The sequence below is a fragment of the Ambystoma mexicanum genome, chromosome 1q (assembly GCF_040938575.1).
Source record: "Ambystoma mexicanum isolate Mex_15411 chromosome 1q, UKY_AmexF1_1, whole genome shotgun sequence".
NCBI classification, from domain to species: Eukaryota; Metazoa; Chordata; class Amphibia; order Caudata; family Ambystomatidae; genus Ambystoma; species Ambystoma mexicanum.
In genome coordinates, this window is record NC_090922.1 from 1,407,193,395 (window position 1) to 1,407,206,197 (window position 12,803).

Sequence of the window (12,803 nt, forward strand, 5' to 3'; positions counted from 1 at the left end):
TCAGAAGTGTACATAAAATACACAAGAAAATAAATGGCAATTCACACCAACAATAATTGCATTTGTATTTCTTTACAACCTGGGTGAACTCCCCTTCCACAGGTTTTAAGTTGGTTTTAGTTCCAGTGTTCAACAAAAAGAAACAAGGAAATCGGGGTCTGTAACACAGTTCTTTGCACCTTCAAATTGTCAAAGGAAAGTTCAAATAATCCAATGTCCAACAAAAGAAAGATTCCTCTTCTTCTTGGAATAGATATTTTCAGTCCATCAAATATCAATGATATTCTTGGTCAGCATAATTTGCCACAATGTATAAGATTTTTAAAAAAAACACAGGTTCTTGAAATCAGCTTTTCTTAGCTCTCCTTTCAACACTATAAATCACAGTTTATGTTTTTGTTAGGATAACTTCACAGCACTTCCACTTCTGCCTGGTTTACTCCATCAGGCCTACTTCTTCAAGGATTCACCATGCGGGTCTACTTGCCTGCCCAATAGCCTTCCACAATCAACCTTGATTTTGAAGTTCTAGATCTACGGACAACCAAAAGTTCACAACAGCTTCAGCAGTTTGCAGTTGTATGACTTTCAACAACTTATCACAAAAAAAAAAGATTCACATTACTGCTCTTTAACACTTTCATGCAAGCAAGGAACTCTTCTTCTGAGCATTTTCCTTCCAGAAGGGCAACCTCTAGAAATCAAGTACTCTTGAGGCTGTAATTCTAACATTCCTCCTTTTGGCTTTGGCAATGTGACTTTTTATTCCAGCTTTAATTCTATGGAACAATCCCAATCAACAAGCATCACCTTTGGAAACATTGCATCTGCCCCTTCTCTTCCTGTTAACCACAGTAGCCTAATTGTATGCCATGCCATGCCATTAGCCTCTTTTGGCTTTTGGCAATGCTTGTAAAAGTCTTGGCTTTGGGCAATGCTTGTATCTCCCTCATCTTTGGCCACTGCTTGCACCACTATTAGCTTTGGGCAATGCTTGTTTGCTAAGGACGCCTGGTTTTACCAGGCGTCCTTGCGGGTCCTGCGAGCAGCCCAGCATGCTAACAACGGGCCCGTCATTAACGGGCTCGTTCTTAGCATGCTCCCCAATCTCATGGAGCCCTACGGGAGTTCAAATGGGAATGGGGATGTACCGGGTCCGGGTTCCCTGAATGGGGAAATACCGGGCCCTCCAAGGTTGGAATGGCACGGTACTTCCCCATGCAGGGTACCCGGCATGGAGGTAAGCCATGCCGCAAAAAGCAGCATGGTTACCTCCTTCCTCGTAATCAGGCCCATTGTCTGACAATCAATGTTCGGGTTTACAGCAATTTCACTCGCAAGTAAGTGATTCTTCTTTACTACTAATATTGCCTGCCTTTGTTACGAGCAAGGGATTAGAATTACCAGCTTCAGTCTATGAACCCTTCGCGGGCTGCATGACTTCCACTGCTTTCGCAACTTCCGAACAGACGCTCTTCCTCGCTGAAGTTGCATTGGTTCCCGGCAATCAAGTACGGAGCTCGACTTGCTCCTGAGAGCCACTGGTGCATACCAGCCCCCAGCAACGGTTTCCAGCATGTTTCCTGCTGCGCAGTCTCTGCAATTCAGGTCACATGGGTGAAGGCCTTCTTCCTTCAGGATTCCTGCTGTGCCACCTCTGCACTTCAAATTTAAGTGGAAGAGGACTCTTTCAGGACTGACCTGGTAGCTGAAATCTGCCTTGCAGTGGTCCCAGCACCCTCTCTTTCCTCCAACTTCTGCTTGGACATCCAACAATGAGCATGTTGCTGCTCTCCCCTTCTGCTACTGCTGCTCCATCCTTATCCTATCCCTCTCACTAAGTCTGGCAGAAGAAGCTCAAAAGGGACATCCTGGTCTCCAACCCAGGCATCCCTATCACTGATCCCTATACCAGTGCTTCCTCCAGATAGACCCTAACTGACATACTCTTCGCTGTTCCCTCTCTCGGCCTATGGACACCCCTTCCCCCCATATGGAGACTGTTCGCTCTCCTATTTCCTCTTCTCCAATTAATGGTGGCGCCCATTGGGAGGCCCTCCTGGCCCCTTCCACTCCTTTAAGACCATCATGAATGTCTACTTAAATGACACCGTCTTGGTCCAGGGCCCTAGGGCCAATCTTCTTTTTGGTAGACACGTTTCGCGCCTTATCAACTTCATTTCCTCTCCTGCTATCCCTTTTTACCTCTCTCTGGCTCCTCTGCCGCCTCCTTCCTCTGCCACCTTTTTGGCACCCCCTGCTGCTTCTCTGGCCACCCTGTTGCCTCCCTACTCTGCCACCCCTCAGACACTCTTTTCCCTCTCTGACTACCCTGCCTTCTCTTCCTTCAACCACTGCCCATCCTCGGGCACCTCCAACACTTTCACAAGGTGTACCTTTGGCCTGTACCCATACCCGGAAGTCCTTCAAATGTGGCAACCTGCTTCACATTGCTACTCTCAACTCTCGTTTAGCTGTCAAACACTCCTCCGATGTCTCCTGGAAGAGCTTAAATTGGATGTATTCGATCTCACTGAGACTTGGTTCATGGCCAGCTCCGTCACGACTTTCGACACTCTCCTTCCCGATGGCTACAAGATCCTCTCCTAACCCAGAACCAACCGTCCCGGTGGGGGTGTAGCATTGATTTTCCTGGAGTGGATCCCTGCTTCGATCATTCCAATGCAGCACCACTCCTCCTTTGAATGCCTGGTCTGCAGGCTCTCCATTTCTCCTGGCCTCTCCCTCACTGTGCCCACAATCTGCAGGCCGCCTGGCCAGGTCGCACTCTTCCTCTTTGAGTGGGCTGATCTCTCCTCCTCGCTCCTTGCCTCTACCTCTCAACTTCTCCTCCTCTGAGACGAACATCCACCTGGATGCTACCAACTCTTCTTCAGGACTCCGTCACAACCTCCGATTGTCTCTCTCTCGCTATTCTTCCTTCTGGCCCAACTCACTCTGCAGGGAACACCCTGGATGTTCTGATCTATTCAGTCCTCACCCTTCTCCAACCAATACTCTCACCACTCTTCTCTCTTGGAGTGATCACTTTGTTTCTTCCCACCTCTGTCTCTCTTCCCTGCAGGTCAAGCGGACATCAGCACTGCCACAAACCCATGAAGCATGTGTCAGTTGAGGTTTTCGCCGCTGCTTTCTCACCTCCGCCTGCACCTTTGGCTGACAGACACCCTGACAATGCCCTCTCTATCCTTCATCTCTCTATCTCTAACACTCTGGATGTCCTTGAAGCCTAAATCCAAGTGCAAATCTTGGTACGATTCCGACCTTGCCACCCTTAAACGCAAGTGGAGGGCGCCGGGTGCACCACCTGACAAAGTGGGCTGCCGCCTGCTCCAAAGGCAGTACACACTCTCTGTCCTGTCTAAGAAAAGAAAGTCTACATCCAAGCCCGCATCTCTGCGGCATCTCACAACTCAGCCGAACTTTTCAAAATCTGCAAGGAGCTGGGCAATCCTGCTGCAATCTCTGCATCTTCTGTTCCCTCCCAGGCCCTCTGCACGGCCTTGGCCTCTCATTTCACTACTAAACCTCAAGACATCCTGTCCACCCTCTCTTCCTCTACCTCTTCCTCTTCCTCTACCTCCTCCTCTTCCTCTACCACTCCTGCCCAGTCTGAGGCCGTCTCTCCTCCTCCTTTCTCCTCTTTCCCCTGTTCACCAATGGCAATGTTTCTAGACAAGTCCAATCTATGAAAGTCTTGTCAAAGCAGGTTCTCCCCTGCTCATCCAGGACCATCAAGGACTACATCTACACCCTTGCTCCAGCCTTGGCCTATTTCTGCAATCACTACTTTGCCACTGGAACTTTCCCCTCCCCCTTAAGCACTCTCTTATGCAACCCCTTCTAAAGAAGCCCTCGGCCGATCCTTCTTCTCTGGCTATCGCCCGATCTCCATCATTCCTTTCCTGGGCAAACTCTTGGAAAAGTTGACCATCTCCCATGGAGGCAACCGGTTGGCTGCCTCCATGACCACCAGTGCGGCTTCAGAGCTGCCAGAAGCACGGAAACTCCTCTCCTGAATGGCTGTGATGACTTGCTCTCCAATCTGGACTCTAACCTCCCCTCTGTCCTCATTCTCGATCTAACCTCTGCTTTTGACATGGTCAACCATGCTATCCTGCTCAATCGCCACCTGTATGACCTTCTTTCTCACCAACTGAACCCCTCAGGTTCAACTGGGGTCTTTCCTCTCTTCTATCTCCCTCTCTACTTGTGGTGTTATGTTATGTGTTATGTGTGTGTTTATAATGCAGCAAAAGCGTGTGTGTTTATAATGTGCCGAAAGCCTGCAGGCATCGGCGCACGGAGGAAACCGGTATAACAGATTCACAGCCCGATTCAAACTAGCAGCCAATACCAGATAAGCATTGGGAGCGTGCCTGTTGGTAGCGAGATTTCTCGAAACAGGAAAGTTTTCAATGATTTCCTAAAACTCTGTTCCCCAGGGGTCTAACCTCTCTCCCTGGCTCTTCAACCACTACCTGGCACCTCTTGCCCACTGCATCGCTACTTTCTGCTCCAATTTTCTTTTTTTTTTAAACCTATTTTAACATTGATGACAGATATAAGAACAAACGATACATTAAAGAATGATAATCAGAAAAAACCCAAGCCATTGTTTTACATGAAAAGATAACATTCAGAATCTGCGGAATATAAAAAAAGAAAACACCATATTTACAGAATTCTAACATGGTAAATGAGACTAGAATAAGGGGTGAGAGAGAAGCAAGAGAAAAAAATAATAAATAAACAAAAAAATAATAAAAAATAAATAAAAAGGGTTATGGTGCTTGGGTTTGGTGGGGAGGGGAGGGAGTTGTGGAACCTAAGGACATAAAACATATAAGTCATTAAAGGCATTCCAGATCGCAAGATACTTGTCCATTCTTTTTATTCGTTGATAACTGGTTTTCTCTCGGTTTGATAGAATGAACAGATCATTTTTCAATGATTCTCCAATTTTCAATGTTATGCGGATGACACTCAGCTCTCTTTCAGGCTCCCCTCAGCCACCTCGACTTCTTCTCTTATTCAAGCTGTCTGGCCGCAATTCAGGAATGGTGTGCCGCCAATGATCTCTGCCTTAATGCCAGTAAGACTGAGATCCTCCTCATTGGGACACCCGCTCCCATCTCCTGCCTTCCACTCTAGGCCCTCTTCCTGCTCCTTCCTGTGAGGCTAAGAACCTTGGTGTCATCTTCAACACACCCCTCTCCTTCTGTCCTCACATCTCCGACATCTCTTAGAAGTCAAACTATCAGCTGCACCTCTTCATAGGTATTCTTCCTTTTCTCACTTTCCCTCAGAAGCTCACCCCTCTCCTTCTGTCCTCACATCTCCGACATCTCTTAGAAGTCAAACTATCAGCTGCACCTCTTCATAGGTATTCTTCCTTTTCTCACTTTCCCTCAGAAGCTCACCCCTCTCCTTCTGTCCTCACATCTCTGACATCTCTTAGAAGTCAAACTATCAGCTGCACCTCTTCATAGGTATTCTTCCTTTTCTCACTTTCCCTCAGAAGCTCACCCCTCTCCTTCTGTCCTCACATCTCTGACATCTCTTAGAAGTCAAACTATCAGCTGCAACTCTTCATAGGTATTCTTCCTTTTCTCACTTTCCCTCAGATGCTCATTGTCTCCAGAGCTCTGCTCCTCTCAAGGCTGGTCTATTGCAACAACCTCTTTATAAATCTTACTCTTCGACCTTTACAACTTATCCAGAACAGGAATGCAAGACATGTCCTTAGCCTCAAGCCCAGGGATCATACCTCTCCAGCTCCGAAATCTCTTCACTGACTCCCTGTGGCTGCAAGGATCAAGTTCAAGACCCTCTGCATCACCCTCAAGGCTTTCTGGGGCCTGGGACCGCTCCAACTTTCTCCTCAAAAACATTTTCCTTCTTGTGCTCTCCGCTCATCCACCTCCAACTCTCTGAGGGTTAGATGCTTCTCCAAGCAGAGAGTTGGGGGCAGATCTAGCTCCTCAGCTGGATCCTCCCTCTGGAACAGCCTCGCTGCCTCACTCAAACTTGAACAGAACCACTTCCGGAAGCAACTCAAGAACTTCCATTTCGCTTCTGCTTGCTCTCTTCCTTTCCCCCGATGATGCACCTGTCTGCTCTGCGCACGGATAACCTTGTCAATCTCTGAACCCGGGCCCAGGCTCCTGCATGTCCAGTGGCCCTTGCACTGCCTCCGGGCTCCCCAGCACTGAAGGGTCTGTATCTGCAACCCTACAGTCCCTTCGCGCTGCACTTATAAGCCACACACTGGCTGCACTTGTGAGTTAACTGCACTTCCTCCTTCCCCTGGCACTTATCCCCTTTCCTCTTCCCCACATTTGCGCGATCTGAAACACACAAGGCCTAGTAAAATCGTTATTTTGTCCTCCCTTTTGTAACAATACTAGATAGTTTGAAGTACTCACGTAACTTCCAACGATAAGTTTGCCTTTTTTGAAGAAAATGGTATGTCTCCCTCAAGTCTCTAATGAGGCCAATGATTGGACTCACAGAGACCGGAGGGCAGTGCCTTAAGTGGCACTACAAATCGAGCCGGGGCTCATCGAGGGGGCGTGGCCTAACAGCGGGGGTCTTGATGGCCCATTAGGCCACGCCCCCTTAACGAGCCCGGGCTCAATGGGCTACTGCCACCCCTGCCAGGCAGCCTTTCGTAGAGATTAGCACCCTCTCCCCTATGGGGAGAGGGTGCTGATCTCTGCATTTATTTTGTGTAGGCTTGCCTGGCAGGGGACAGCGCCTGCCTATTCAGCCTTAATGGTGGTGCTGCCCCTCGCCAGCTGGGGAGGGGCAGCACCACCATTAAGGCTGAAAACGTGAGGCCACTGGAAGCAGAGGCCTTTTTCCTAAATACTGAAACTCCCGCGAATGCGCGGCAGCTCCAGTATTTAGAAAGCAAGACGCTACTTTCAGCGGCCTCACGTTTTTTCCATAATGGTGGCGCCGGCCGACGGGAATCTCTTGATTAAAGGGATGCCTCGCAGGTGCGGCGCCACCATTATGGCTGAAAGGCATTTTTTTCTGTAGCCTGAAGCTCTCGCAAACGAGCGAGCGCTTCAGGCTGTAGAAAAAAATGCCTTTTCGTGTAGTGGCCGGGGCTGCCAGGGGAGATTACTGGGCCCCGGTAGGGCCCCGCCTCAAAACGAAATTTCAGAGCCTGCCGGGGCCCAGGCCCGGCAGGCCCCGGCCCACTTAAAGCCCTGCCGGAGGGCGGCATCCACGGGAAACCCTCGGGGGAAAAAAACCTGTCTGAGATGCAGTCACGGAGTCCCAGGACTTTTGGTGGATATGCAGGTAAGACTTCCGTTAGTATCGATTCCGCAGTAGCAGCCCCGGCAGCAATGGAGAAACAGGAGGAGCGTGGTACCGGAGCACCGAGAGGGAAGAGCAGGGAGCGCAGGAAAAGGGGATGATATAACGGAGGAGACTAAGTAAGAAAAGAAGTAATCAGAGGAGCGTAGCGTAGGAGCGAGCAAAGTAGCAAGTACCCTAGCTCCGGATAGATGGCGGTCGCCATCTTGAGAAGAACTAGACCGCTGCGCTGGAGTTGGAAGAACGGAACAAAAAAGGCACCATCTTGGTTTCTTCTGAGAATACGTGGGATGATGCTTCTTCCACTGCATCCATAAGGATCTCCTAGTGGTTCTGACAACTTTGTTCCCCCTCCTTGTCTTGTTGTGCATAGAAACACTTGTATACAGGCGCGTTATAAATGCCACATATCATATCATCTCCAACACCAACGAATGGCCTGCACCTGAGTGGGCCATTTAAGCCTTTCTGCCTCCCCTCAGGTGTGGGTCATTTGCCTTAATAAGCTGACCACTCCTGTTGTATAATTCTTGAGCCCTCTTCCTCGCCTCAGTACTTAAGGAATTATGGGTTTTGAAGTTCCCAACACCAGAATTAGGTTTGCTAGTTAGCTTTCTACTTTTAAACTCAGGTTAATTTCTCCTAAGTGTATTTAAGGAAACATTACAAGAATTTACTTGAAAAGGGGAAGGCAGTGCATGTAAGCCATTTTTCATAGATTTCCTCTCACTGTACCTCTGGGAGTTAGGATGATTTCTAAATTTATAAGGTTCAGACGGGCTTTCATTTGTTAAGATGTTTAGGGATTTTACATTAGCTATATACACATTAAGATGTTCAATTTGTGCATCAGACAAATAACGATAATAAGCCACTACTTTTATTACATTTAAGTGCACTGGTCAAAAGAGACCTTTTACACTATTAATGAAACCAATAGTGAAAACATAGAAAAATAGTGTTTTTAAAATATCACACAAATATCACAACATTTCATCTAATCATATAAAATCAATTAAAATAGAAATTCATACTTAAAATTCCCCAATGACTGTACATTTATATGCTTCCCTCCACAATATATCAACTATAGATATCAGTCTGAGAGTCCATTCTCTTTCACTAGCTGCCATATGTGATACGCTGCAGAAGTAATTACACGACTTGGTTCATGTAAAAGGTTCTTCCCCTTTAGAGACAAATACTGCGTCTCATCCCACAGGATTTCCTCACCGCCATGTCTCTTCCCAGGTGATACTTCTGCAGAGCACCACCCCCAAGGTAAGGATCAGGAAGCGCCTGCCTTTCCCTGCTCACGTGGGCAGAGACTTTAGGCAGGGGTTTAGTGAGGGATCTGCAGGATTCATCACATTGTCATGTGACCCTGTTTTCAGGTGAAACAAGTCAGATATTCCCCTCACTTTCATCCTGACGCTACTTAATCCTGGCTATTTACAGTTCTCTCCGAATTCTGAATTATTTAAATCTCATCATATAGTCATCCACCGTATCTGGGTTCCCGCACGGCAGAAGTGACTCTACCCACCATAAACTTCCATCCTTTCACCCTGCATGGCCCACTCTTGGCCGATTCCAGATAGTTTACTCTCTGCTTGCCAACTCTGCACTCTCCCCACATCTCTTACACTGAACCTTCCTTTGTACTGCACACAAGTGCCTCCCCTTCCTGCTTGTATCCGACCTGCTTTGCCATTCTCCCTTACCTCTGTCTTTCACAACCACCTGATGCTCAGCCACACTTAAGGGGATCTTTATATCCACAACCTCCCTATTCGAGGCCTCATATGCAGTCCTGTCCAGCAACTTCTTACCAAATATCCCATAATGACTGGGGATCCATGCCTACTCGGTTCCCGGCTACACAATGAAGTTGGTGCATGACAAGGCAGCTCTACACTGATGAGTCTCTGGACACAGAACGGCATGAGATGGAGGAGGAGCTTGGGATTGGAATGCATCAGAACATATGGGACTTATTACCCCTCGATTTGGGCTGGATTTGAGAGGGATCCAAGTTTTAGGAGGAATTGTAGATGCCGATTATCAGGGGGAAATTAAAGTGATCTTGATTAACAGTGGAGATAATATATATCCTATCCATAAAGGTGACAGGGTGGCGCAGGTGATCATTGGACATATGAAAATATCAATGGTAAAGAAGGGGGAGCTTCCCACGGTAATAACAATTGGGGATAAGGTTTTTGGTTCATCCGATACCATTGTCCATGGGCAAAGGTCTGGGTTGAGAAGCCTAGTGGGCCCCCGGCAGATGTGATTGCTACTAGAAATGATCAAGTTGTCCTAGTCATGGAACCAGGTAAAAGAAAATGGATCATGTCCCATCTGACAAATGTTATTTACGAGAGTGATGTATCAAGCTGGTATTCTTTCTGATATTTAGTTTTTAGACCCTGATCGTGGTGTCTGCATTTGTGGACATGCATGGACTATCTTCGGGAGGGTTCGGGGGCATGCGAAAAATGGTGACGCATGCCTCCCTGATGTATCTGAATTCGACGATGTGGGCAACGGATGACGACATCACTGTCGCCAGGCCATCTACTGCCAGTTTTGATACGAGACAACGTGGTCCTTGGAGTTAACGTCATGAGCATGACATTTTGCTTTCTACTGCCGTTTGTTCGGCATTGGCTATGCCGCAATTGTGGATCAGCCTGAAAACATGTGTAGTTTTCTGGCCTGCAATGTCTTTAATAACTCACGTTTTTGTTTGATGGATGTCCACGATGCAACAAACTTGATCTCTACGCGTCTCATAGAGGTGCCTACGCTGGCTCCTGTATTACGGCACATTTTCGAAATACTGCACAATGATTCTCCGATGGAGGTTTCAGATGTTCAGAGTCATTTGTCCGTTCATGAATATTGCTGATCTTGTGCAGACACGGACTGCTATTGGAGGAATAGGACTCGCATTATTACATATAACATTGCTCCTGCCGATGTCTGCTATATGATGACTTGTGATCCTCACCACATCGACAAGTATCAGCAATTAGAACTGTCCAATGCACAGAAGGGTCCTGAGTTTGAAAGCAGCCTGTGCAAGCATTCGGCATCTATGTGCATCGATGTATCTAATCGTTGCTTTTGCAATTTTACGGTTCTAGCAGCCAGCCGTATTCGACATGTGAACCTTCCGAATGGATGGCTGTTTTCTTGTGGTAACAGTACCGATACTTATATTCCTGCTAATATTTCAGGTGGTCCCTGTGCATTAACCAGTCTTGGTCTAATGAGGTTTCCCTTACAGCCTGCTATACACCGCTCTATACGTGCTGTACATCATATTGGTCTATCTTCCGACTGGGATTCTAATTTTAAATTGCTGTCTGAGGCGGATGTGTTAGCGCTAGCCTTCTCCTTGGTAGGAGTGTTTGGGTTGGCTGGCGGAGGTTATAAATCTCTAATTAAATTATCTTGCGTTGTAGTAAAAGGGCTTAATGAGACCTCTCAAGCCTTAACTGAACTGTCAGTGGACAATAGACATTTTAGAAAAGCGATTTTACAAAATAGTGCAGCTATTGATTACTTATTTTTGAAACAATCCAGGCTGTGCTTCTGTTGAGGGAATATGTTTTGATCTGACGGATCACTCCCGTTCCATTGAAAAGCATATTGGTGGGTTGCAGAATTTAATTTCTCGGGTTACTCAAGATGAAAGTGGGAGCTAGGGGGTGGGGGAGCCTATTGTTTTCCTGGATTCCAGTTTCTTTACGTTCTGTGTCTTTGTGGATCGTTCTTATAATGATGATCTTCAGTGGTGACTGCTGTTGTCTTACCTGTATTCCATACTGATTTGGTCTCATTCATCGGTGGCGGGAACCGACCGCTTATCTGTTGAGATATGGTGATTGAATGTCCAAGCGGTGGAGTGTAATTCGTGAGCGTAAAGGAGCTAAAAAAAAAAAGAAAAAAAATATGGCGCAGATGCCCCGCCATATTGGACATTCATTGCCATATATACAATGAAAGTCTATGCTCCTTTGGCTATAATTAGTTGATGTGGGTTTCTTAAGTTCAGCCACAGTTGCAGTATTTATATTTGGAAGCAGAGATTCACACTACAGAGACTAGTTGGCGCATTGTGTAACCAAGGTTGTGGCAAGAAAGGAGTTGGAGCTATACAGGTGCGATAAGGGGTGCTGGGAAAGAGCATGTAAGAGACAAGCTGGGTTTTTACTCTATTAACTGGATTTTTCCACTTTGCGCCTCCATGCTTGTTGTCCGTCCTTCGGCCGGGGACGGTTGACAACCAGAGGAGGGCGGGGATCAGTCTGCCCATAAGAGAGAGGCCATCCAAGTGGTAGATCAGAATTAAAAGCCCGGGTGAAGAAGTCTCGCGGAGAGGGAGGACGCTCCGCTCCAGAACCCGTTGAAACCTGTGATCTCTCTGCCCACCTGCCTTGGGACTGGGTGGTGTTGCTGTGGTGGAGATGAAGGTTTCTGCTTCTATTATAACAACGGTGATGTAGTCTCTGTATCATGTGATGTTATATAAACAAATGAGTTTATAGATGGTATTATATGTAAGTTTCTATCATTGTAAATGTCTATCATTATATTTGTGAATAAAGGGCCGATAAAGAGCTAATTATATTCTAATGAATGGGTGTTTGTGTAAGTTATTGCCTTCCTGAGTGTGAGACTATGCATTTATCGTAAGAAGATCAGTTGCCCCCATAAAGGGCCTAGGAAAAGAGCAAGACACCACCTCTCAGTTGGATACCTAATAGAGACCTGTGAATGAGCACCTACGTGGCATCAAACCACTCGTTATACGGTATCTATCTTGGCTTCAAAAGTTCAGTCACTCCTTTACTGTTCAATTATATTCATGTTGCTAGTCACATACGCTTCACACAGTGTTCCCTTCCGATTTCTTCATCCAATGTTGCTGCTTGCAACCTTGGTTCTAACACAGACCGGTCTGCTATCAGTCTCCCTGACTCACCGGCTTTGCTGACTTTACTGGCGCTGCTTTGTGTAGGAGCCAAGGACAGTACCACACCGGCAACCACTCCTCCCCGCCTTGGCTATCGATGCAGGAGAGCCCAAGGTACCTCCGACACACAATGCAGGTTTCTTCAGCTTTAATTCCAGGTCTTATGTTTATTATTCTTGAAGGCTTGTCAAAGTAACGGTTTTCATCTGAAAAGATCATGGGTATTTCCCTATTTGCAACCCTCTGGTATTGCCATCTTTCTCCTTGTATTAAACTGCCATCTTGGAACTGCTGCATCCTTGTGTACTTTGCCTTGCTCCCAGTGTGCTTTCGTGCTCTGCCTTTTATCCGTGTGGGGCAGTATGATGGAAGTCAGGTGTGTGTAATGATCAGTAATTGCCCGACTCTGCCTGACCATTGTGTTGGGACATGTCAGGTATAAGGCTTGGGTGTTAGTCTGTTT

At 47.0% G+C, this 12,803-nt stretch overlaps 1 protein-coding gene across 2 annotated transcripts in view; it reads right to left on the minus strand.

Moving 5' to 3' along the window:
• LOC138548350 (vitamin D3 hydroxylase-associated protein-like) overlaps positions 1 to 12,803 on the minus strand; it is a 476,815-nt gene that overhangs the window by 296,575 nt on the left and 167,437 nt on the right. The window lies entirely within an intron of this gene.